The sequence below is a fragment of the Schistocerca serialis genome, chromosome 4 (assembly GCF_023864345.2).
Source record: "Schistocerca serialis cubense isolate TAMUIC-IGC-003099 chromosome 4, iqSchSeri2.2, whole genome shotgun sequence".
Taxonomy (NCBI): domain Eukaryota; kingdom Metazoa; phylum Arthropoda; class Insecta; order Orthoptera; family Acrididae; genus Schistocerca; species Schistocerca serialis.
In genome coordinates, this window is record NC_064641.1 from 109,384,791 (window position 1) to 109,411,032 (window position 26,242).

A 26,242-nucleotide genomic window follows, 5' to 3' on the forward strand; every position below is an offset into this window, starting at 1 on the left:
AACATATATATATACACTCCTGGAAATTGAAATAAGAACACCGTGAATTCATTGTCCCAGGAAGGGGAAACTTTATTGACACATTCCTGGGGTCAGATACATCACATGATCACACTGACAGAACCACAGGCACATAGACACAGGCAACAGAGCATGCACAATGTCGGCACTAGTACAGTGTATATCCACCTTTCGCAGCAATGCAGGCTGCTATTCTCCCATGGAGACGATCGTAGAGATGCTCGATGTAGTCCTGTGGAACGGCTTGCCATGCCATTTCCACCTGGCGCCTCAGTTGGACCAGCGTTCGTGCTGGACGTGCAGACCGCGTGAGACGACGCTTCATCCAGTCCCAAACATGCTCAATGGGGGACAGATCCGGAGATCTTGCTGGCCAGGGTAGTTGACTTACACCTTCTAGAGCACGTTGGGTGGCACGAGATACATGCGGACGTGCATTGTCCTGTTGGAACAGCAAGTTCCCTTGCCGGTCTAGGAATGGTAGAACGATGGGTTCGATGACGGTTTGGATGTACCGTGCACTATTCAGTGTCCCCTCGACGATCACCAGTGGTGTACGGCCAGTGTAGGAGATCGCTCCCCACACCATGATGCCGGGTGTTGGCCCTGTGTGCCTCGGTCGTATGCAGTCCTGATTGTGGCGCTCACCTGCACGGCGCCAAACACGCATACGACCATCATTGGCACCAAGGCAGAAGCGACTCTCATCGCTGAAGACGACACGTCTCCATTCGTCCCTCCATTCACGCCTGTCGCGACACCACTGGAGGCGGGCTGCACGATGTTGGGGCGTGAGCGGAAGACGGCCTAACGGTGTGCGGGACCGTAGCCCAGCTTCATGGAGACGGTTGCGAATGGTCCTCGCCGATACCCGAGGAGCAACAGTGTCCCTAATTTGCTGGGAAGTGGCGGTGCGGTCCCCTACGGCACTGCGTAGGATCCTACGGTCTTGGTGTGCATCCGTGCGTCGCTGCGGTCCGGTCCCAGGTCGACGGGCACGTGCACCTTCCGCCGACCACTGGCGACACCATCGATGTACTGTGGAGACCTCACGCCCCACGTGTTGAGCAATTCGGCGGTACGTCCACCCGACCTCCCGCATGCCCACTATACGCCCTCGCTCAAAGTCCGTCGACTGCACATACGGTTCACGTCCACGCTGTCGCGGCATGCTACCAGTGTTAAAGACTGCGATGGAGCTCCGTATGCCACGGCAAACTGGCTGACACTGACGGCGGCGGTGCACAAATGCTGCGCAGCTAGCGCCTTTCGACGGCCAACACCGCGGTTCCTGGTGTGTCCGCTGTGCCGTGCGTGTGATCATTGCTCGTACAGCCCTCTCGCAGTGTCCGGAGCAAGTATGGTGGGTCTGACACACCGGTGTCAATGTGTTCTTTTTTCCATTTCCAGGAGTATATATATATATATATATATATATATATATATATATATATCAGTAAAAAGTCCAATTTTTTGGATCCTTCAAAATATTTAATACTATTTGTGCAGGGTGATTTTGCCCGTCTGTCTCTGTTCTATCCATCCGATTATTGCCCGGGATTGCCGTGTTTAATACAAGCTATTTTTAATCGAGTGTTAAAAATGATGTTCAATACGCTTTATAAGTCAAACACGGTTTTCTTAAACTGCTTTAATCAACGCTTAAAACAAGTTTTTAATACTTCCATCTTCACAACACATCTCAGCAAGGGGAGTGGGAGGGTCCAAATTTTAAGGAAAACCCCTCGCGTAATTAATAGATGTCCCCCAACGGGAGGGTTCAAATGTTTAAATGTATGTGAAATCTTATGGGATTTAACTGCTAAGGTCATCAGTCCCTAAGCTTACACACTAATTAACCTAAATTATCCTAAGGACAATCACACACACCCATGCCCGAGGGAGGACTCGAACCTCCGCCGGGACCAGCCGCACAGTCCATGACGCTGTGATAACGTTAATAACCACGGATATCAGAAAGAATGTTAAAAAAGGTAGGAAAATATTATTGGTTAGTAAGACTGACAGGAGCAAACTGCAGAGTTTCTTCGTAGCCGACAACAAATATTCAGCTCTGAGGACGAATATTTGGGTAAACCCTAAAAGCATTATATAATACGCCTTAGACGAGTATGTGTCGTCCAGGTTTGTGAGAGATACAAAATACTCATCGTGGTTCAACGGATGTATAAGAAACGTACTGCGAAGGCTAAGGTAGCTACATGTCCGATTTATGCGAAGTCAAAGTCTGCTAGAAAAACATAAGTTTAATGAAGCCAAAATCAGCGTCAGAAGAGTGAATGTAAGAAACGGTCACTGAATTTCAAAGTGAAAGTTTGCGAAACAATATGACTAAACAGTCCACGAAATTCTCATTCCATGTAAAGTCAGGATAGAAAGAATCTATTTTATCACTTTGTGATCATACTGACACGAAATTACATGACAGAGAGACCCGGAAGTATTGAATTTGGTGTTCCGAAATTCATCCACCACGGAATACCGTACATGGTTCGTCCTTTCAGCGAAATCACAAATACCGAAATTGAAGATATTGGGATAATTGATCGCGAAGCAAAAAATCGACTTAAACAACTCAACAGTGGAGAGGAAACTAGGTTCGATGAGGTAACTGTGAAGTTCTACAGAGATAATGCGAAATAACTTGCTCCCCTTTTAAGAGTAGTTTATTGTAGGTCATTGTAGCAATGGAGAGTACCTAACCATTGGAAGAAGAAGAGCTTTTCAAAAAAGGTCGTCCGTCAGACGCACATACCGTAATTATTGCCCTGCACTGATGAGCCAAAACATTATGATCACTGCCCACAATGACATTGGCCGCCGCCTTGTGGCGTTGCGGGCCCGTGACGCGGTAACAAAAGAATGTAGGCCTAGCAGGCACGAACGGGGGATCACCCTAGCGAAGATATGGGCTGCAAGTGGGGAAATACATTGATATAATCGACTTTGACAAGGGGCAGAGTATTATTAGGTTGCCTCCACGCGCGCGGCAATCCAAGTGTAGAACTAGCGAGTGGCGGAAGCGCTTCTATGCGTTACGCGTCAGTGCGAGATGCGGAGGGGGTGGGGGGGGGGCACCATACATCGACGTCCGCGGGCGGCGCCGCCACCTCTCGGCGCCTGGGGGCCTCCGAACAGGTCCCGTATGCCCCTCTTCCCCCCCCCCCCCCTTCCTCCGGGACACCAGCTTCCAGCGCGTGCCGGTCCGCACGTATGTATCGGCTTTCTGTACTCTAAATAACAGTCGCCTCAACGACAGAAGTTCTTGGCTCTTCTCTATAAATGATCACGAGAGGGGGCATCAGAATTTTAGGAGGGCAAGTACTATGCTATCTCGTTGCGACTGCGCGTGTGTGCGCGGGAATGTGTGTGTGTGTGTGTGTGTGTGTGTGTGTGTGTGCGTGCGTGCGTGCGTGTGTGTGTGTGTGTGTGTGTGTGTGTGCCAGATAGAGAGAGAGAGAGAATAGACAGAGCTAATAATTCAACAAATAAGAATAATTATTGACGAATGTGGGTGCTCCACAGCCGTAACATATTTTATGTGCGTCGTGTTGAAAAACACACGGGTAGTTGCTCAGCGAATCTTTTTTTGTGCTATCGGCTTGCATCTACAAGACTATCATAAGTCATCGTGTCTTCAGGTGAATATAGATTTATGAGCAATTTTGACCTTATATATTTGTAGATGGTAGATACTGAAATCGTAATTCACTATACACGCATAAGCTAAGCTGATGTTTTTTGACCTGATGATGTACTTGTTGATGGGTCTAGTATCAGAATACAGAGATTCACTTGGCAGCTATAGGTATTTCGTAAAAGTGACTAGGAATAAAAAATGTTTTTGCACAATACATGAGGAATAGCTTGTCTTTCATTGCAATGGCGGCTGCGACACTTTGCTCCCTGTACGACTGTGACAGGCAGTCAGAGAAGGTGGGAGGACGCGGGGAGTCAGATTCTGCATCTTCTGCAGCTGCAGGCGACTTACCTCGCGTCAGGCGATGTACAGTCCTGGGAGGATCCCCAACAGTTACAGTGAGGCGCCTGGAACAACAGGAAAATACACCATGTATTCATGTGGCGCATGGTCTGGGAGGGGACATGAAAAAAAACAAGAGAAGTCAGGTGAATAGGTGCTGTCGGGTATCAAGAACAGGCTGGCCGATTGTGCTTTGGAACTGTGCACCTCACTACACGGCGCTGTACGAGCCACTGGGTAGGTTACTCACTTAGTACGGTGTCACATACACAGCCGTCGGACTGAATTTAGCGTTAACTAAATGGTGTGGGCAGCATTGAGAGGAAGTTTTCTAATATTTTATCATCAGCCAAAAAATCTTCTCTGTTGGTGCTGTTTCCTGGTCTAGCGGTAGAGCGCGTGCCTGGAAACCGGAAGGTCGCAGAATCGAATTCCGCTCAGATCGCGGAAATTTTCAGTCCGCTTTTAATCTAACCATCACCTCTCAACTACTTGGGGAGTCACCAGGAATGGCACGTGGTTCGGATTCCACGTTGACCCGTAGGTCCCCTTTCGCCTATTGGGTGGCTGGGGTAGGTTAATAACCCGCAGGTAGTCGAAGTGGCTTCCAACTGAAAGACCTTCAGTCGGCCACTGAACCAGTGAAATTATTATTACTGCTTACTTCAACCAGAGATAAATTCGCAGACTAACTGAACATCTACGTTGTTGTGGTCTACTCTTTTACTAGTAAATAAATGTTCTCGCCTCTACATACTCACTTTATATCTGCTTTTTTTTAAAACACGTAAAAGTGATCGTATCGGTTATTCTCTATATGTGGACCAAGCTTCAACAACAACAATAATTCAAATGTTAAAGTGGTGAAATAGCTGCCCATATTTTATTTCTTTATTCATCAAGGGATGGTCTTACAATTAAAACAAATAGAAATATACCTGAGAATAGAAGTTTTGGGTATGGTTTTATGAGGGTAGGACAGCTGCCCGGCTGTGGACTTGAGGAAGGAACCATCCCAGCATTCGCCTCAAATGACTGAGGAAAACCGCTGGAATCCTGTACGGAGCAAACGCCATCCTACCGAATATGAAATCAGTGTCTTAACAAACGCTCTGCAACATTCGGTTGGTCGTTGTCGTGCAGTGTTCTCTGCTGATCGTCCTATTTTCTCGAGATAACCTACAATATAAAATACAGTTGTGCTCTTCATTACTGCATAAATCAAGGACAGGGTTGGCTACTCCTGAACCACAAACATACTGGTCCGTCCTCTGCACGTCTCACAGCGTGTTTTTAATGAAAGTTCTCCTCCTTTATGTAGGTGCTAATGAAAGCTTCAGTAAACTCGAACGATTACCATATGCACCCTTTCGCTAGGGACGAATCGGCGAGCGCTTAGTGGCGCCTAAGACCAGTTGTTGATCTCTCCTCATTTGCAGCAGCTGAGAGGGATGTCACAACAAATACACTCAAGGAAAAAAAAATAGCAGCACCAAAAAATAATTAACATGGAGCAATGAAATTTCGGGAATACATTTGGATAGGTAAATTATTTAAGTGATTAACATTCCAAAATCAGAAGTTAATGTAAGACCGGGATAATCCATTGCAAAAGTGAAATGCTGGTACGTTAACAGCTGGTGTGACAATCAGAATTTTTGAACGCACTCATGCAAACGTTGTGGGATGGAGTTCCATGTCTGTTGCGCTTGGTCTGTCAGTACACGGACAGTTAATACTGTCTGGTATAATGCTGGAGCTGTCACCCGTGAGTCCCATACGTGTTCCATTGGAGACAGATCTGGTGATCGAGCAAGCCAAGGCAACATGTCGACACTATAGAGCATGTTGGGTTACAACAGCGGCGTGTGGGTGAGTGTTATCCTGCTGGAAAACACCCTCTGGAATGCTGTTCACGAATGGCAGAATGACAGGTCGAATCACCAGATTGACGTACAAATTTGCAATCATGGTGCGTGGGATAACCAAGAGAGTGCTCCTGCTATCATACGAAATCGCACCCGAGACCATAGCTCGATGTGTAGCTCCAGTGTGTCTAGCATGTAGACAGCTTGGAAGCAAGCCCTCAACTGGCCTCCTACTGAACACAGGGCCATCTCTGGCACCGTGCAGAACCAACTTACATCAGAAAACCCAACAGATCCCCACCCTGCCCTCAAATGAGCTCTCGCTTGACACCAGTGAAGTCGCAGATAGCGGTGGTTTGAAGTCAGTGAAACGCATGCTACAGGACTTCTGGCTCGAAGCTGTCCATGAACTAACCGAATTGTAGCAGTTTGCTGTGTCACTGCGGTACCAACTACTGCTCAGGTTGAGCTGCAGATGCTGTGCGATGCGCCACAGCTATACACCGAACACGATGGTCTTCCCTTTCGGTAGTGCCCGGTCTTCTGGTGACCGTACATTCTCTGATCATCGCTGCCAGCAATCATGTACAGTGAAAACATTCCTGTAAAGCCCATCTGCAGTATCGCAGGGGAAACATTCAGCTTCTCGTAGCTCTATCACACGACGTCGTTCAAACTCAGTGATGTGTTGATAGCGGCGTCTTTGTTCCCATTAGGGCATTCTTGAGTAACATCAACTCAGCACATCAAATTTCGATGGTAACTGTCTCTCACGACCGTTACAGCGTGTATTTAAAGCAAACTTGATTTGCATCCTAATAGTGGCGCTACTAGCGCCATTCTTGAGTGACTACTGCGAAATTTAAATAGACATCGCCATTGAGATATAGAAACACGCCTACCAACTTTCGTGTACGTCGATAACACCTTCTTGGTGTTGTGACATTTTTTTTCCGTCAGTGTATCTGAATTTCAAATGTGCTCCCTAATCAATATCTGGTGTAATATCAGTTATCCGAAAAGCATATGTAAACGGAAAGATGTTTATCCATTTTTGTAGTGAGGCATGACAGGATCTCATGGTCTGTGATCGTGCTATCCGTCGTTATCCACGCCTGAGCTATTCTTCAACACGACAACACGGATTCATACACTGCTGCCACCCAGAGGCCCTCGCCCACAGCCGTGGTCAGCAATATCACCGGATTTCCCCGATCTAAGATATTCAAAAAGTACCAGGACGAAATTCGTAACTCCTCTTGTATAGACGCTGTAGGTTACTATTCAAGGGACATGGGTTGGAATGTCGAGGAAACACTATAAGAGATGTCTACACACCACGCTGTGATATCTCCACAGCTGCGTTCCTACGCGTTGTTGTGAAGACATTGTGTGTCACTATCTGATCAAAGGCGTCCGGGCACCTATTAGCCGACATTTGTGGGCGATGTGTCCACCCTCGCCTTTATGGTTGCTCAACGTCTGGAGACAACACTATCTATGGTGTGTCTATCTGTGGAGGAATGCCAGTCAATTCTTTCTCAAGAATCAAAACCAGAGAAGGTGATGACGTTATACGACAGGTTCACTAGCCGAAGCGTTGCTGCTTCTCTCTCTGAAGCTTGAGATATTTCAATTAGAATTTTCTCAGTAGGTCCCGATATGAAGCTCATGATGATGTTTGGTTTCTGGGGCGCTCAACTGCGCGGTTATCAGCGACCGTACAAATTCCCAACCTTTGCCCGGCCCAATCTCGCCACTTTCATGAATGTTAGCGAAATGATGAGGAGAACACAATCACCCAGTCATCTCCAGGCGGGTGAAAATCCCTGACCCCGCCGGGAATCGAACCCCGATATGAAGAGACGCTGAATACAAACAACTTCTACATAACATCAGCATCACGACTAGAAAGAGAGAGCCCCAATGACGATCAATAAAGTTAGTCTCTTTTCAGACAAAATGCCGCAAAATACTGAGCAAACGTAGGTCAGTATTAATTTATAAAATAATTCATCATGAAAAGTAAACCGTGAGTCGGGGTACATCAGACCATTCAATCGATTGCAATGTTCAGAGATAGATAACCGCTCAGTTAAGCAAAATTCTTATGTAGAAATTTATGCAAGAAATAGGAAACGTTCTGCAAATAAATTTCAGGATGGTTCGCTTTGCAACAATGAACAAATAACATGAATAGAAAACACCTGAAGCGTCCTCATGTTATACCTCCGAAAAATCCGCCATCAGTCTTACCATGTGGCCGCTGAAACAGTCGAAAAATACGCATAAAGTTACACTGAAGCGCCAAAGAAACTGGTGTAGGCATGCGTATTCAAATACAGAGATATGTAAACAGGCAGAACGCGGCGCTGCGGCTGGCAACGTCTATATAACACAACAAGCAGTTGTTTGATCGGTGACTGCTGTTGTAATGACAGCTTATCAAGATTTAAGTGAGTTTCAACATGGTATTGTAGTCGGCGCACGAGCGATGGAACACAGCATCTCCGGGGTACCCATGAAGTGGGATTTTCCGGTACGACCATTTCAGGAGTGTACCGCGAATATCAGGAATCCTGCAAATCATCGCTGCGGCCCGAAAAAAAAATGGACCCAACGACGACTGAAGAGTATCGTTCAACGTGACAGAAGTGCAGTCCTTCCGCAAATTGCTGCAGATTTGAATGCTGAGCCATCAACACGTATCAGCGTGCGAACCATTCAACGAAACATTATCAAAAATTCAAATGGCTCTAAGCACTATGGGACTTAACATCTGAGGTCATCAGTCCCCTAGACTTAGAACTCCTGAAACCCAACTAACCTAAGGGCATCACACACATCCATGCCCGAGGCAGGATTCGAACCTGCGACCGCAGCAGCCGCGTGGTTCCGGACTGAAGCGCCTCGAACTATTCGTCCACAGCGGCCGGCGAAACATTATCGATATGGGCTTTCGGAGCCGTAGATCCACTTGTGTACCCTGATGCCTGCACGACACAAAGCTTTACGCCTCGTTTGGGCCCGTTAACACCGCTATTGGACTGTTGATGACTGGAAACATGTTGCCTTGTCGGACGAGTCTCGTTTCAAACTGTACAGATATGGAGACAACCTCATGAACCCATGGACCCTGCATGTCAGCAGGGGACTGTTGTACTGGTGGAGACTGTGTAATGGTGTAGGGCGTGTGCAGTTATGTGATATGGGACCCCTGATACGTCTAGATACGACTCTGACAGATGACACGTACGTAAGCATCCTGCCTGATCACCTGCATCCATTCATGCCTATTCTGCATTACGACGGCCATGGGCAATTCCTGCAGGACAATGCGACACACAACACGTCCAAAATTGCTGCAGAGTGTGTGGGGCGATGGGTGGAACTATTGTTTATGAAATGTTTCTATTATTTATTTAATGCTGTTGTTTGCCGTTCTCAACTCTGGCTCTCTAACTACAATATTGGCAACCAGAAAGTGATTAGCAAAACGTGAAGCCCGTAATTAGAATTCCTAGTGCCCACTTCACCTGAGAAATACACTTATAGCTAGAGATTGTCTGGGATTCATAATCAAAAACGATTCTCTCTAAAATGTTCACTATATTCTGAAAGCCACAGACCAAAAAGAATCCACACAATCCAACTGCCAGAGCAGTTCAGAGTCTAATGCGCTGATGCAACTATAACTGTTCAAATTAAATGTTTCAGTGAATGCTCGCAATAATTTGATGATAATGTTCATCAAACGCCATCTGGAGAGAACTGGGGCCTTCTTCCTTCCTTTTTTTTCTTTTTTTTTTTTTTTTTGTCCCTGAATCACTCCCTCAAAGTAGCTTTTTGATTTATTTTTGTTTTATTTTTTTTCACCAGGAAAAGGGTAAATGAAAAAAAGATCTTTATTGGTACAAACTTAAATACAACACAAATGCCATCCTTCCGGCGAAAATAACACAAGACATTATACTCGTACAAGGTGAGCAATTTTTTTTTGTGAACAAGGTGTAGGAAAAAAAAAGAATAATAATTCTGATGTAATCTAAGAGGTGTGAAGCAATGTACAGTGGAGTGAGGGAAAGACCAGTGTTTTCTGGGGTAGTGCATTAAAGAAAGGAGGCGCGTGTCCATGCGCCTACTCCACTGTGGGTTACAACGTAGAAAGTAGCGCGGGGAGTCTCAGATGTCAGCAGGGGGGGGGGGGGGGGGCGGGAGCGCTGTCGGCGTGTGGCACCATCCAACTGAGCGGGGGTGAAGTAAAGATCGCATGTAGGTAATTTGCGAAGAAGGCGCGGTAGCGCGGTCGGTGTTCGACTTCACTGTGGGCGGTTTGTAAGTACTGCCGGAAACCAAGGCGTGATTTGTCGCCATCATTATACATGTACGTGATCGTCCATCCCTTGACCCATACAATCGCATGATTTTTGGAGGCGGGGAAATAAGTATTCTCAGGATGGATAAAAGTCCGTGGGTCAATCGAGTCCGGCGGAACGCGGAGGTAACAGGCAACGAACTGGCGGGCAAGTTTCCAGACGTCACTGGTGGCAGCACAAGTCAGTTGATGGACATCGTCATCCACGAGGTGGCAAATGGAACAAAGTGGAGAGTCCTTTAGTCCGATGGCGTGAAGACGATGATTTGTGGCGAATTTTTCATTTGCGACTTGGTACCATGTTGCCCGACGTTGGGGGGAAGAAAAGGCTGGTGGATGTGACGCCAAACCGTTGGCCACCGCGTGGACGGATGTCTCAGTTCGATATTGTTGCTGGATAACGAACGAAGGAGTAGGGTGTAAAAATCTTTAGGTCGAGGAGAACGCGTGGTCGGCAAGTGTGTGTGAGCATAACTGAAGTCGACGATGAAATCAGAAATGTGCGTCAGATGGTGCTTGATGTGTCCGACTGGTACTGGTGGTGTTATGGTCGCGGGCACAAGAATTTCCAGCAAGCTGCGCGTAAGGGAGGTGCCCCCGTGCCACTGCTTTTGCATGGTGGACATGTACAAGGACGCCGCACGGAGTCGCACATTGACAAGGCCGAGGCCTCCCGCTCGCGGGGGAAGAGTGAGCGTGTCGTAGCGGACCTTAAAGATCGTACCGGCCGTAAGGAAGTATCCGAGGGCAACCTGGAGGCTGCGTCCAATAGTTGATGGCAGCGGGAGGACCTGTGCGATGTGGACCATTCTGGCCGCCACATGTTGATTGAGGTATTGGACACGTTGTAAAGAATCGAGTCGTCGGAGAAGATTTTGTCGCACCGTCGTGCGGATAGTTTGGAGTGAACGCCGAAAATTGATGGCAGCGGAGCGGCGCACGGTGGAGGTGAAAATGACACCAAGGTATCGTAGTTGTTGTACACACGGGAGAGGTGCTAAGTCGTCGTGTGAGAGGCCGCGTCCAATGGGCATCGCCGCGGATTTAGCCACATTCATGTTACTGCCCGCTGCAGTACCGTACGTTGATATCAAATCAAGTACCGTGTGTGTTTCACTCCGTGAGCGGATCAAGAGGAGGAGGTCGTCCGCATACGCACGACGTCGAAAACTGTGCTGTCGCAAAGTGAGACCAGAAAGGTGGCTCTTCAGACTCCCGATGAGTGGCTCCAGGCTTATGGCATACAGTAGGGTCGAAAGTGGGCAGCCTTGCCGTACGGAACGCCGGATCGCCACTGGTCCCGCCACACGGCCGTTAACCTGAATCAGCGATTCGGCGGTGCCGTACAGGCGCCGGATCACGTCGATAAAGGTTGGTGGAAAACCCATGCGGTTCATCACTGAGAACAGAAAAAGATGCCGCACTTTGTCGAATGCGCTGTCAAAATCAATGGCAACCACTGCGGCGCGGAGTCTGCACGCCGCTGCCAGTGCAATTAAATCGCGACCTTCCCCTGTGGCCGTTTGTATATTAACTGAGCCGCCCGGAGTTGTCTGTTCCAGGGATAGAATGCTAGGCAGGATCTTGCGGCATCGCGTTGCCAGTAGGCGTGTAAAAATTTTACAGTCTGCGTTAAGCAGAGTCAGGGGACGGTAATGTGCTGTCGTCACACCTGGTGTCGGTTTGTGGATGGATATAATAATTCCCGTGACGAAGGACGGCGGTACGGCGTTCCCCATCGTCAGAAGTTCATGAAACATCGTTTTCCACCGTGTCGCCATTAGTGCGAAGAAAGCGTGATAAAATTCTATCGGCAATCCGTCGACACCAGGTGACTTATTCAGAGCACCTTTTTTGATTGCATCGTGGATTTCGTCACGCGTAATGGGCTCCATCAGCTCGTCCGCTTTGTCGCTGGTGAGGGTGCGAGTTACGTGTGACAACACATACTCCTCAGCGTGGTTGTTGGTAGTCTCCTCCTGGTACATTGTGCGGTAGTAGTCGACAAAGGCATTGACGATTTCGGCCTGGCAAGTGACGTGCTGGCCGCGACAGGTGGTGATCTCGGTGATGAGTTGTTGTCGTCGATGTTTCCTATCGGAGGCGATATGATGCATGGTCGGATGTTCTTGTTCCGCCGAATCTTGACATCGGGTCCGCACCATAGCCCCCTGCAGTCTAAGGCGTGTCAAAGTTACAATTTGCGCCTTAATCCTGCTGCGTTCCCTCTGGGTGTCGGGGGTGGGCGGTTGGGCGTCCAGGTCGCAGAGAACGGCGTAGAAATAGTCGGTAGTGTGCCGGCGCCACATAGCAACTTCCTTTCCATACTGAATCAAAGTACGTAGAATGGCAGGTTTGGCACATTCCAGCCACCAGGTCAAGGTCGTGCAGTATTTAGGTAAGCGACGTTCACAGGTGGCCCATGTCTCGGTAACACGTTGAAGACATTCGGGATCATGAAGATGGGAGGTGTTTAGCTTCCACGGTGCACGACTACGCCAGACCACTTGCTTGGGGAAGAGAATGTTGCAGATGTAGGCACAGTGGTCCGAAAAGGCCAAGGGCCAAAGTTCTGCACCTTGGACTGCAGGCGTGAGTTCCCGAGAGACGTAAATTCTATCAAGGCGGCTCGCGGAGTGACTCGTCTGATAAGTATGTCCAGGCGCGTCGCCGTGCCGAACTTCCCAAGTGTCGCGGAGCAACAGATCTCGGACGACAAGACGCAGTTCTTGACAGGTGTTGTAGTGGGGCACTTGATCTTTAGGGTGCAAGACACAATTAAAATCACCCCCGAGCAAGTAATGGTCGCAGCGTCCAAGAAACAAAGGAGCGATTTCTTCTGAATAAAAGAGTGCCCTGTCGCGTCTGCGGGTGGAGCCTGACGGAGCGGAAATGTTGACGATACGCGTCCCCATGACGGTGACGGCCATGCCTCTGGCAGATGGAAGGTATGTGATATCGGCCACTGGAATGCCTTTTCTGGCGTAGATGGCTACGCCGCGTCCCAGGTGGTCACCAGGAGAAGGATAAGTGTTATATCCCGCGACGTCTGGAAGTGTGGCCAGGTGTACTTCCTGTAGTAGTGCGATTTCGACGTCCGACGACCATATCATCTCTCGCGGCAGTTGAAGTTTCACGGGTGAGCTAATGGTGTTAGTGTTGATCGTCGCTATTCGGTAGGTTTAGAGCCGTACCCCGCCGTGGAGGGGAACTCCACCGGCGGAGGATGAAGAGGGACGAGGCAACGGTGAGTCGTGCCGTACGCCACCCGACGGCATTATCAGCGGCGTAACGTTGCTTCCGTGTGGGGTAACTCTGTCCCCAGCGTGTGGTCCGGGTCCTCATCGACGTCCTCACTCCACACCATTGAAGGCGTTGTCGTTGTGATGGTCGTACGTTCCACTTCGGTCGTAGGGGCGGAGAACGTCTCGGCGGCAGTCGCATCTGTGGAGTCCATTGGTTCAGGAGCATCTGAGCGAGCCAGTAGAGTAGGCACTGACGTATCCACAGTCGGCGTCATGTTGTCGTCATTCGTATCGTCGTGTAGGTTCTCCGAGGCCTCGTCGCGTCGGACGGTCTCTGGTGCGTCAGGGGGAGGTGATCCGTCTCGTTCCGAGACCGTACGGCGCCTCCTCTTGCGCCTCTTAGGTGAACGTTGTTAGCGGATTCGTCCCTCCGTGTCGGAAGACGGAAGGGAGTCGCGTCGCTCTGAGAGGAAGGCGGTCGCGGGAACGTCAAATGAAGGGGCGTCCATATGTTCAGGCGCTTGGGTGTCGGAAGTCGTCGCTGTTGGTAGTGGCGCCGGAGTAGCGTCAGGCTTTGAGCGCGACGCGTCGGCCCCAGTGGTATCCGTAGCAGCTGGAAGGGTCACCGGTACATGGTCCGATGGGCGGCGGCCGGTGGGAGGAGAAGAGAGCGCCGATGCGTAGGTGATCGGTAAAACCGTCGTCGGAGCCGGAGGTGCCACGGTAGCGGTTGGCAATTGGGTGATTCGTCGCTGAAGACACTCAGATCTGAGGTGGCCTTCTTTGCCGCACCCGGAACAGGTCTTGGGTTGGCCGTCGTATATGACAACCGCGCGGCACCCGCTAATTTGCAGGTAAGATGGCACGTGGCGATGGAGGTCGATGGTGATCTGCCGTACACCGTTAAGAACGGGGAACGTTTGGAATTGCGCCCAGCGTTCGGCAGTGTGGCCATGTGCAGTGCCATAGGGGCGGAAAGCCGCGATAACGTCTTCCGCCGGAAGCCCGAACGGGAGTTCGAAAACACGTATGGTGTGCATTCCTAAGCCGGCATGGTCGACAGTGACCGCTCCGACATTGCCGTCGGCGTGGCAAAAGCGTAATCCATGGTTGGTTTCACGAAGTATTCTTTCACATACCGCGTCATTGACGACTTTGACGTACACAGTACTGCTTAATATGGACAAATGGATGCCCAAGATGTCAGAAGCTGGGATCTTAGCAACGTCGCGTAGGAAGTGTTCCACTTCCAAGGCCTTTGGTCGTGCGTAGTCGTTGCAGAAGTTGAATCGTAAAGTTGATTTTCGAAAACGGTTGGCCATGGTTCTAGTGCACGTAAGCGACACGTAAGTGACGGCCGCTGAAATGTAAACAGCGAGCGCGCGCGCTCCGCAGACGGAAACAACAACACGTCCGCACTGCACGGCGGCGAAAGCCGAACTGCTGCGTTCATACATATAAAGCCGCGGTGCGGACGGCATAGGGAACGCCTGATCAGATCCGCTCTCCCGACTAGCCGCTGGGCTAGTAATGCACCACTTTTAGTTATCGAATAAATCATTGCTTCCTTTGCTGATGGCCGATTAAGCTCTCAATTTAAATGTGCAATCAGCACACAGGTAAGTAATCATAATAAAAGTCTGACGTGGCTAAGTCAAATATTTTGGGCGAGAGAATTAATTTAATTACACTACACGCAGTAGACGAGCTCTGAACTTGCCCTTTGGAGATACGCTATCGCTATAGTTTTATAGTTATTCAGTTGAAACTTCTCACATCTTTATGATTATAGCGGATGTCCCTTCTACTTAAATTTAAACATCCTAGCCTTATTTATTCGCCTACTTAATCTATCTTGCTTTCTTAATTTTTAAGACAAAAACCAGAAAATCATGAATTTCAACTAAAATTTTAATTTATGAGATCTAGAATACTGTTTCTACTAAATTATTATAAAAAAGAATCCAAATATAAATTTTTAAGTTTGTAGCTCTTTTCTGTTGTGCCAATGATTTTTACAGAAAAACCTCCAAATTTCGAAAATGGTTAAAGTTATTGAACTGATATTCAACACATATTGCTTTAGTATTACTCCTGACATGCTAGAAACGTTTCAGGTTATTTACATGATTTTTAAAGTATTGCGCAACATTTATGACGTCAGAGCTAGTTACAGCGGACTGGCTGGCACACAATGGAAAGACTGATGTGAATTTTATACGGCGTGAGTAGGCTGCTCTCGTGGTCGTGCGGTAGCGTTCTCGCTTCCCGCGCCCGGGTTCCCGGGTTCGATTCCCGGCGGGGTCAGGGATTTTCTCTGCCTCATGATGACTGGGTGTTGTGTGATGTCCTTAGGTTAGTTCTAAGTTCTAGGGGACTGATGACCATAGATGTTAAGTCCCATAGTGCTCAGAGCCATTTGAGTCATTTTTGAGTAGGCTGCTTCCCTACAAGTGGCCCCAGGAACGCTCTTCTGAATTCAAACACTTCCGCTGGCCACCAAACTCACCAGACATGAACATTGTTGAGCATATCTGGGATGCCTTGCAACGTGCTTTACAGAAGAGATCTCCACCCCCTCGTACTCTAACGAATTTATGGACAGCTGAATTCACAATGGCAATTGCGTCCAGCACTACTTCAGACATCTGTCGAGTCCACGGCACGTCGTGTCGCGACACTTCTGCGTGCTCGTGGGGGTCCACAGGTATAGTTGAAGGTGAGACTTCATTAAATAAACCCAGTTTGGACCAAGATTGCAAATATGATTTATTTCGAACCAGCAAAGGACAATGCCATTAACGTGCTCACAGCTCGACATCAGACAGAGAAAAGGCGCGCATATGCGGAAGAAAAGAAACTGAAGATAGCTATTTTCATATATCAAAAAATTGATAGTGTAACTTCTCGATGTTTCTATCTCAGTGACCCGTTAATTACAGTCTCTGGCCACTATTGCACAGTTATTATTCTGACCTTCATGTTATTTCAAAAGAGAAAAAAAGAAAAACACAATACACTGTTTTTACTGTACAGTCACATATACAAATTGAAATGTTTTAGAGCGAAGTTGACGTTCTCACTCATCCCAAATGTATTCCACTGTGTTGAGGTCAGGACTGTGCGTAGGTCAGTCCATTCCAGGAATGTTGTTGTCCACAAACCCATGCTCCATACGTGCGCTTAGTGACAGGGTGAATCGTCATGCTGATACAGTCATTGTCTCCGAAGTGTTGGTCTAACATACGCAGTACCCACTGCTGTAAAACGTGTTGCTATCGTAATCGTACTGCAATTAACATTTTCTTGAGCGCAGTAACGGGGCCACACACAAATTACGAGAAGGGGCCCGTACCCTGACACCAACACCACCGTACTTCGCTGTTCGCACTATACATGACGGCAGTTAACGTTATTGAGGCATTTGCCAAACCAGAAAGTATCCATCGTATTGCCACAGGGTATAACGCGACTCATCAGTCCAGGTCATTCGTTTCTACACAGCCTCTTTACAACACGTCGATCGTCACTTAGTGCTGACTACAGTGTGGCTTACGAGGAGCTGGTCCAAGATCATGCACCATTATTTTTTTTCTCTGGAACGGTGGTAGCACTTGGGAACTCAGGAGTGATTCCTTGCGCTGACTTTTTGCGAATGTTTACAACCATCTTTCGGAATGCACGGCGGTCCCTGTTCTTTAGCACGTGAGGTCTGCCCGGTCTCGGTACAAAATGCCAAAAATTCAAATAAAAACATTCTCGATCGCGTTTTCAGATTTTTATTCGTTAGCAACCGGTTACGACCCTTGCTTCAAATCATCTTATAAATTCGACTAAACCAGTCAACGCAGCATATCTCACGCATGATCCGTTGTCAATCACGTAATGCCGCAGGCGATGAGCGGAGCTTGCAGTATATAATCTCGACTACAGCTGCCTCACTCACCAGTGACACCTTTACTTCTACGGATCTCTCTCCGTCTGCCTCCGCCAGCAGCCATAATGGGTACAACATCGTACTTCTGTATTATTGTAACTTATATTTTAGAAACAGTTTACCACATTTTCATCCCTCTACACTGAATATATATTTTATTACCATTTTGTAGCCGGGGAAAAGCCTGAAGTTGGCCTGAGGAAAGGGCCAGTTGCTGACGAATAAAAACCTGAAATCGCGATCGAGATTTGAGTTGTAGTTGTGGCTGTTTCTTCGCGTTTCCACTTCACTATCACATCACATCACATCACAAACTGCCGACTTGCGCAACGCTATTGAGAAAATTTTAGAGAACCGGCATTTCAAGCTGACTGCCGAACGATTCTACTGCCGCCATCGTACATTTGGCTTAAGGACCACGAAAGTAAGATACGAGAAATTAGGGCTTGTACAGAGGTACATAGACAGTCGTTTTTCCCTCGCTCTATCTGAGAGTGGAACATGATAGGAAATGACTATAGCGGTACAGGGTACCCTCCGCCACGCCCCGTATGGTGGCTTGCGGGGTATCCGTGTAGATGTAGATGTAGATGTAGATGTAGTTGTAGATGTAGTGCACTGAACTACTCAACGCCGTAATACAACGGTACTTATGCAATCCCACATCGTTGTAGAACGTTATTTTTGTGTGTATGCAGAATTTGAAACCAGAATTTTTTTAAAAAGCGAAAAACTGATTGTTGTTGACGTGATAAATGGAAGCTTGACGAAAGCAGTATCACTGGTACATATTCCCATCGCCGAGTATAACAACATTGCAAGATATAATCGAATGGCAAATAATTATAATAATATATTCAAGAACACATTCATTCAGTTTTTATTACAAATCATGCGCAATGCAACACTGCTGCTATAGTAAGTGATACCCCGTTGTGATTAAAGGATTTCAATACGACTGTATAGTTATGAGTAATACTGCCAGAAAATAAGCGTAAAGTAAAATGTAGTGAAAGCCCCTGTTGAATATCACTTGAGAGTAGTTATTCCTTATATACTCTCTTATGACAAAATTTCAAAAGAAATGTTTGAATAAAAAATCCAATTTTACTGAAATTACATTTAATTATCTAAAGTAAAAATGTGATCAAAAAGTCGTGGAGGGACTGCACTATTCTACAAATTTCTTGATAAACTTAGCTCGGTCGATGCGCTGTTCACGTGAATACAGCGAATTTCGTGGCATCTTCTGCGTCACGTTTACATCTGACAGTACAGCGCAATAAATTTCTCCTTCCTTCCTTAATATACCGCCATTGCAATTACGACAAAGCGTTCTGCTCTTCCAGACAGCACACTTTCATAACGCTTCATTCCAAGCACACCGCAACATTTCCGGCCGAACACAGACCACTACCCGACGCTTTTAAATTAATTAAAGTCTTTGCCTAACCAATCTAGTTCTCCTGCAGACGTAATAAAATAATTACGTACTTGTACTTCCAAATTCCATTACCGCTTTACTCAGAAAAAAATGAAAACATTTATACAATTAGCTCCCTACAACACTAGCAGATGACACCATCTGTTAGCTTTGTATCTCGTCTGAAATACTTCAGATAACTTATTTAAAATTTGTCACATGAATCGAAGATCAATATTTTATGTATCACTTTATGCAGTGTGTGTGTGTGTGTGTGTGTGTGTGTGTGTGTGTGTGTATGTGTACTATAAATGCTGTACTGGTTGTGTAACATTATATCGATTAGGAATAGGTTTATGTTATGTGACTGTGTATCTGCAGTCTATGAAGTGTGTATTCTGTGTTGTTTAAACTCCTTGATATATGGCAAGAAAATTAGAGTTTTGTAATGTATATATGCATAAAGCAAAAGAGTATGTTGAAATTTTAAATTAATATAATATGAAAATGTTTATGAAAAAAGCTGGTTCATGCTCAGGGCACTCACATTCGTAACATGTAAACGCTATAGGGAAATCCCTCCGCAACGAAAGTGGCATGGAGCGATGTGAAAGGTGGGTTTAGCGGTCGAACTGAGCAGCTCCTTTCTGTGAACGGCACGCAGTATGTGGCTAGTCTCAGCAGGGTGCACTTCGACGATGCTGAGAGAGGTAACTGAAAGCTGCGTTGGAAGAGATTTGTCTCAGACGGTATTCACGGTATAATAGAATGGTTCTAATATGTTGAAATTCCGACGTTAAGAAGAGAGTTTGTAGTGCATTCGCACACGAAGAGCCGTGAGTACAGTTAGCCGCCATTGCGCCTGCCACCAATCTTCCCCACTGATTCATAAACTTCATACATTCAGTTAGGTAATGTATATGGGCATGGACCAGTTAATTCGTGTGTTGTTTCAATAATAATCACATAAAACTTAAAGTCGTGTCCAGAACCATAATTTCAGTTTCAATCCTGATCACGAACCTAAGCATTGTCCTCACCTAAGTGCTACTAAAACCGATTATCCTGATTTACATGAACAATTCTTGCATTCATGTGTTTATAAATGATAGTTTGTCTAAAGTAAAAGGAGTAGTGAAGGTTAAAGTAAGAGTAGCATTTGGATGCTTTGATAATGAACTAGTCCAAGTGAAATTGCTAAGGTAGGAAGTTTTAGTACAAAAATTCAAAGATCAATTAATAGGGAAGTGAAAACCTTAATTATTTAAAAGCTAAAACCACAAAAGTGAATTTGAATAGGCTTTTGCTAAAGTATCCTTAGTTTATTATAAAAAATACAATTTTGTAGCATTACAGTGCTAGATTGTGTAAATATTATTGCAAAGAATACCTGCTTCAAATATAATTAAAGTTCAAGTACGTATAAATCTTTAATGAACATATTTATGGTAGTACTGTTAGAAGTAAAATCACGCACATTTTCAAAGAAGGTGCAGTTTTGGTACCCATCATGGAAGGTTCCTTTTCGAAGGTAATTAAGCGCTGGCCGGGATGGCCGAGCGGTTCTAGGCGCTACAGTCTGGAATTGCGCGACCGCTACGGTCGCAGGTTCGAATCCTGCCTCGGGCATGGATGTGTGTGATGTCCTTAGGTTAGTTAGGTTCAAGTAGTTCTAAGTTCTAGGGGACTGATGACCTCAGAAGTTAAGTTCCATAGTGCTCAGAGCCATTTCAACCATTTTTAAGGTAATTAAGCCCAGTGTTGTATCTTATTGTGTTGCAAAATAATTTAAGTAAATCATTAGTTTTAGAGTTAGTCTTCACTATTGCGATAATCAAAGATCTTTGACTAATGAAACTATACTAGTTTATGGGTCCCCATCATATTCTCCACCTATTAAGAAAAAATTGAACTATTACTGTTAGTAAGGAAAACTTCTATATGTAGATCAGCTTAAACAATATCTTTAAGATGTTATTCATGTTTATATGTGTTTTCTTCGTGTCAGTTAAAACAGAATCCCCTCACGTACAAATTTAGTCCTGCAATTCATGCAGTGACGTTTCAGTATTTGATTAAGTAATGCTCTTGTGTGTGGCTGTCATTAGTACGAGCTCGGTGCAGATTTGCTCCTCATAATCTGCTGGAGTCTCTATTATTCGTAACTGCTGCTACACACATTACAAAGTGCACTGTGTCAGTTTTTATCCTGTTTGCTATTCAAAGGGAAATCTCAACAAAAGTAACTTCAATAACTAATAACTAGTGTACATATCTTCCAGCGATCCCCATTTGAGTTAGCAAAGCATCTCCATAATAGTTTCGTGCTGTTCGGACCTACCAGTAACAATTTAGCAGCTCGCTGCTGAATTGCATCGATTCTATCAATCCAACGTGGTGTGGATCTCAAACACTCGATCAGTACTCAAGAACAGTCGCACCAGCGTCCTAGATGTGGTCTCCTTTACAGGTGAAACACTCTTTCATGAAATTTTCCCAATTAACCGAAGTCGACCATCCACCTTCCCTATCACAGTCCTCACCTCATATCGCTTTGCAATGTTGTGCCCAGATATCTAAACGACTTCACTGTGTCAAGCAGGACACTGGTAGTACAGTATCCGAACATTACTGATTTAATCTTCCTACTCATTGACAACTGTCACCTTGAAGAAAATGACTTATTGATACATAACCAACACAGATTCAGAAAATATCTTTCTTGTGCAACACAGCTAGCTATTTATTACCATGAAGTAATGAGTGCTGTCGACAAGGAATCTCAGATCGATTCCATATTCCTAGATTTCCAGAAGGCTTTTGATACCGTTCCTCACAAGTAACTATTAATCAAATTGCTTGCAAATTGAGTATCGTCTCAGTTGTGTGACTGGATTAGTGATTTCCTCTCGGAGGGGTCACAGTTCGTAGTGATAGACGGTAAATCATCGAGTAGAACAGAAGTGACATCTGGCGTTTCGCAAGGTAGAGTCACGGATCCTCTGCTGTTCATGATTTACATGTATGATCTAGGTGATAATCTGAGTAGCCCCCTTAGATTGTTTGCAGATGACGCTGTAACTTACCTTCTAGTAAAATCATCAGATGATCAATTCCAATTACAAAATGATCTAGAGAGAATTTCTGTATGGTGTGAAAAGTGGCAATTGGCACTAAACAAAGAAAAGTGCGAGGTCATCCACATGGGTACTAGAAGAAATCAGATTAATTTTGGATGTAAGATAAATCGCACGAGTCTAAGCGCTCTCAATTCGACTAAATACCTAGGAAAGACAATTACGAGCAACTTAAATTGGAAATACCACATAGATAATATTGTGGGGAAGGTGAAACAAAGACTGCGCTTTGTTTGCAGAACACTTAGAAGATGCGACAAACCCACTAAAGAGACAGCCTAAATTACATTTGTCCTTCCTGTGCTGGAATATTGCTGCGCGGTGTGGGATCCTTACCAGGTAGGATTTACGGAGGACATCGAAAAAGTGCAAAGAAGGGCAGCTCGTTCCGTGTTATCGCGCAATAGGGGAGAGAGTGTCACTGATATGATGCGCGAGTTGGGGTGGCAGTCACTGAAACAAAGGCGGTTTTCTTTGCGGCGAGATCTCTTTACGAAATTTCAATCACCAACTTTCTCTTCCGGATGCGAAAATATTTTGTTGACACCCACCTAAGTAGGGAGAAATGATCATCATAATAAAATAAGAGATATCAGAGCTCGAAAGGGAAGACTTAGGTTTTCCTTTTTCCCACGTGCCATTCGAGAGTGGAATGGCAGAGAAGTAGTATGAAAATGGTTCGATGAACCCTCTGTCAGGCACTTAAGTGTGAATTACAGATTAACCATATAGACGCAGATGTAGATACTCACTGACAAATCTCTTAATTAAGCAGCAAATCCCGAATGCTGCCTTACAACTGTATCTGGTAAAAATTTTCAACAGCCTGTTCCAACTGCTTCCGGGCGTGGGATCACTTTTGTCATTAGGGCGAGGGATGGCGGTAAACCTCGCACATTTCACCCCGAGGGGAATTCTGGCGCCTAGCGGATGGTCCGCAAGGAAGTTAGCGAAGAAGTGTAACTGCCTAAGGAAGTTCTGAACGAGCAGTCACCTTATCCACATCATTCACCGTGTGGAAAAGCTTCTTCCCACACCACGACACCACCACAACAGATCACGGTAAAGAAATATCGAGAAATTGTTTCTTCTTCCACCTGGAGGGAAAACTAGAAGTATTGTACACTATCGCGTTTTGCCATAAAACACTATTACAACGAATTTGTAAAGTCTTACTACTCGCCGTGAAGTTGCAGACAGGCACAACTAATACATTTCTACACATTTAACTGTCGGCCAATGCCTTCTTTAGAAAAGGAAACACACACACATTCATTCACAAAAGAAAGCACACCTCACGCACACATAAATGCCATCTCGGGCAGCTCGGACCGCAATGATATATAAATAAAAAAAAATTGTTTAAATGGCTCTGAGCACCATGGGACTTAACTTCTGAGGTCATCGGTCCCCTAGAACTTAGAACTACTGTAACGCCTAGAACCGCTCGACCACTCCGGCCGGCATACATAAATGAAACTAAGACATAGAACGAAAACGGATCAGGATCCTTGTTTCCTGTAATAAAACATTTAGAGAAACAGTTAAATAATCAAGCATTCTGCAAAGTATTGCGCGAAGATTATTGTTTGGACTGACGCTTAACGTATAAATTTAGATTAAACTGTGAAAAGCTCTGGAGACATATATCGAGGAACGGAAATATTTGTATGAGATAGCAATTTCACACACTCCTCGCTTCTCTTCTTTGCTTATCGTATCAAGTTGTAAATGGGGAAACAATAGAACAATCTATAAGCTTGCCAACACTGAAGTAGGAAAATATAACACAAGGAAATGAGCATTAACATTTAAAAAAAATTACAACAAACAGCAAGAAAAATGAGTAGCAGATTTAATGGTTTCAAATACGTGAGAACCACAGTTCATACAAACAACAAATTTAATGAAGAAAGATAGATAATGTGGCAGTAGAATTCGCAGTATTGCTTTTTTAGGGGTTAAGCACCTTATCACCATGTTTTGTTGAATGTCCCGACTTGGAAGGTGATCAACGATCACTGTGAAAATACTATTAGCACTGAAAATCAATTTTTATTCAATAAGTTGTGGCAATTACGCGACAAACCATGAGGAAAACATTAAAAATATTTCAGATTAATGGCAATGAATAGGACACTAATTGACCCAGTAGAACCAAGGCGAATATTGTGAACGTATGCTTCCTCCGCGATTTTCAATGATGAATTCTTCTCGGGATATCGTCCGAGTAAACTTGGTTGATATCGCGGGAAGGGTTCTCCGGAGCAGATATTGTGTGGGCTGGACGAGTAGGATGGGTGGATATTTACAGATGGTTAGAAGAGCGTAGAGATGGACTTCGAGAGGAAAAGACGGCTCCCACCTCAGCCGTTCAGGTTAGCTGTTTCTCAGGCTATGGCCTGCAGCCGTCTCCAGCAGAGAGACCGTGGTATTTGGATGAAAATGGGAAGGCGGAAAGGCAAGCAACAATTAACACTCTCAGTATGACGAGGAGAAGTTTAGAACCACCAGCCCCACAAAAAGTACCGTCCCCTTTCATCGCGTAGTTTATCTGCCCTTAAACTTTTATTGTGCTCCGGTAGCAGCGTATTTCAGATAATATCTCGCCATTTCTTCTCCCGCGAGTCGCTCGCAATCTAGTTTCTATCCTATACTGGTCCTTCGCTCAAATGTCTCGTTTCGGTATCTTCCCACTCAGTTTGATGTTAGTGCCTGACACCACCGTCTCCTTTTTTTCCACTGCATCAATCTGCTCTCTTTACCCGTCATTTTCTTCGTCAATAATCATTTTTGCAGTACTCTATCTACTGAGTCATCCGTAGTCCGTAGTTGCTACTTATCCTCCATTCTGCTCCCCCTCACTGTTTTTGCTTCTTGCTTATCCTAAACCGGAATTTATGTACGCCTCTGAAGCGAAAATTTTTTCAAATATTCATCACGTCTAATCACTTTTTAATCACAACCGAGGAAAGTAACACACTGTTCAAGAACGGAATGAGAACTGTGAGTCATTATTCTATCTATTCATGAGAATGTGTAATAATCTGCAGGTGCTTTTAACTGAATTTTGTTGTTGAAACGAAAGCAGTTATTTTCTCTCATTTTTGAACACGTGTCTCGTAATGCTGATCTTGTTTGGTGGGCTATTAAGGGTCAATAGTGTAATTATATTGCCAGAGCGATTTTTACGGTACGGAGTGATCCAGCTAAACCGTCCACCTCCTATATCTCCTGGACTGTTTAAGATGGATCGTGCAGCAACGTCTTGATCCCTGAGTCAACAAATGGGGACGTTTCCAAGACAACAACCATCTGCAAGAACAGTTCGAAGACGTTTTCATCTGCATGGCTGCGGTTACCCTTGACGCTGCATCACAGACAGGAGCGCCTGCGAAGGTGTACTCAACGACGAACCTGGGTGCACGAATGGCAAAACGTCATTGTTCGGATGAATCCAGGTTCTGTTTACAGTATCATGATGGTTGCATCCGTGTTTGGCGACATCGCGGTGAACGCACATTGGACGCGTGTGTTCGTCATCGCCATACTGGCGTATCACCCGCCGTTATGGTATGGGGTGCCATTGGTTACACGTCTCGGTGACCTCTTGTTCGTATTGATGGCGCTTTGAACAGTGGACGTTACATTTCAGATGTGTTACGACCCGTGGCTGTACCCTCCATTCGATCCCTGCGAAACCCGTTGCTCTACCCTCCATTCGATCCCTGCGAAACCCTACATTCCAGCAGGATAGTGCACGACTGCATGTTGCAGGTCCTGTACCGGCCTTTCTGGATACAGAAAATGTTCGACTTCTGTCCTGGCCAGCACATTCTTTAGATCTCTCACCAGTTTTAAACGTCTGGTCAATGGTGGCCGAGCAACTGGCTCGTCACAATACGCTAGTCACTACTCTTGATGAACTGTGGTATCGTGTTGGAGCTGCATGGGCACCTGTACCTGTACACGCCGTCCAAGCTCTGTTTGACTCGATGCCCACTCGTATCAAGGCCGTTATTACGGCCAGAGGTGATTGTTCTGGGTACTGATTTCTCAGGATCTATGCACCCAAATTGCGTGAAAATGTAATCACATGTCAGTTCTAGTATAATATATTTGTCCAATGAATACCCGTTTATCATCTGCATTTCTTCTTGGTGTGGCAATTTTAATGGCCAGTAGTGTATATACGGTTTGCTTTACCGATGAACCACACTTTCCTAAAATTCT

At 45.8% G+C, this 26,242-nt stretch overlaps 1 long non-coding RNA gene across 1 annotated transcript in view; it reads right to left on the bottom strand.

Annotated features, from left to right (window-relative positions):
- The window catches only part of LOC126473937 (uncharacterized), an 831,981-nt gene that overhangs the window by 366,721 nt on the left and 439,018 nt on the right, over positions 1 to 26,242 (bottom strand). The window contains exon 3 of the long non-coding RNA XR_007586539.1: positions 4,034 to 4,089. This is a non-coding gene — a long non-coding RNA (uncharacterized LOC126473937). The remainder of the gene's footprint in view (positions 1 to 4,033; positions 4,090 to 26,242) is intronic.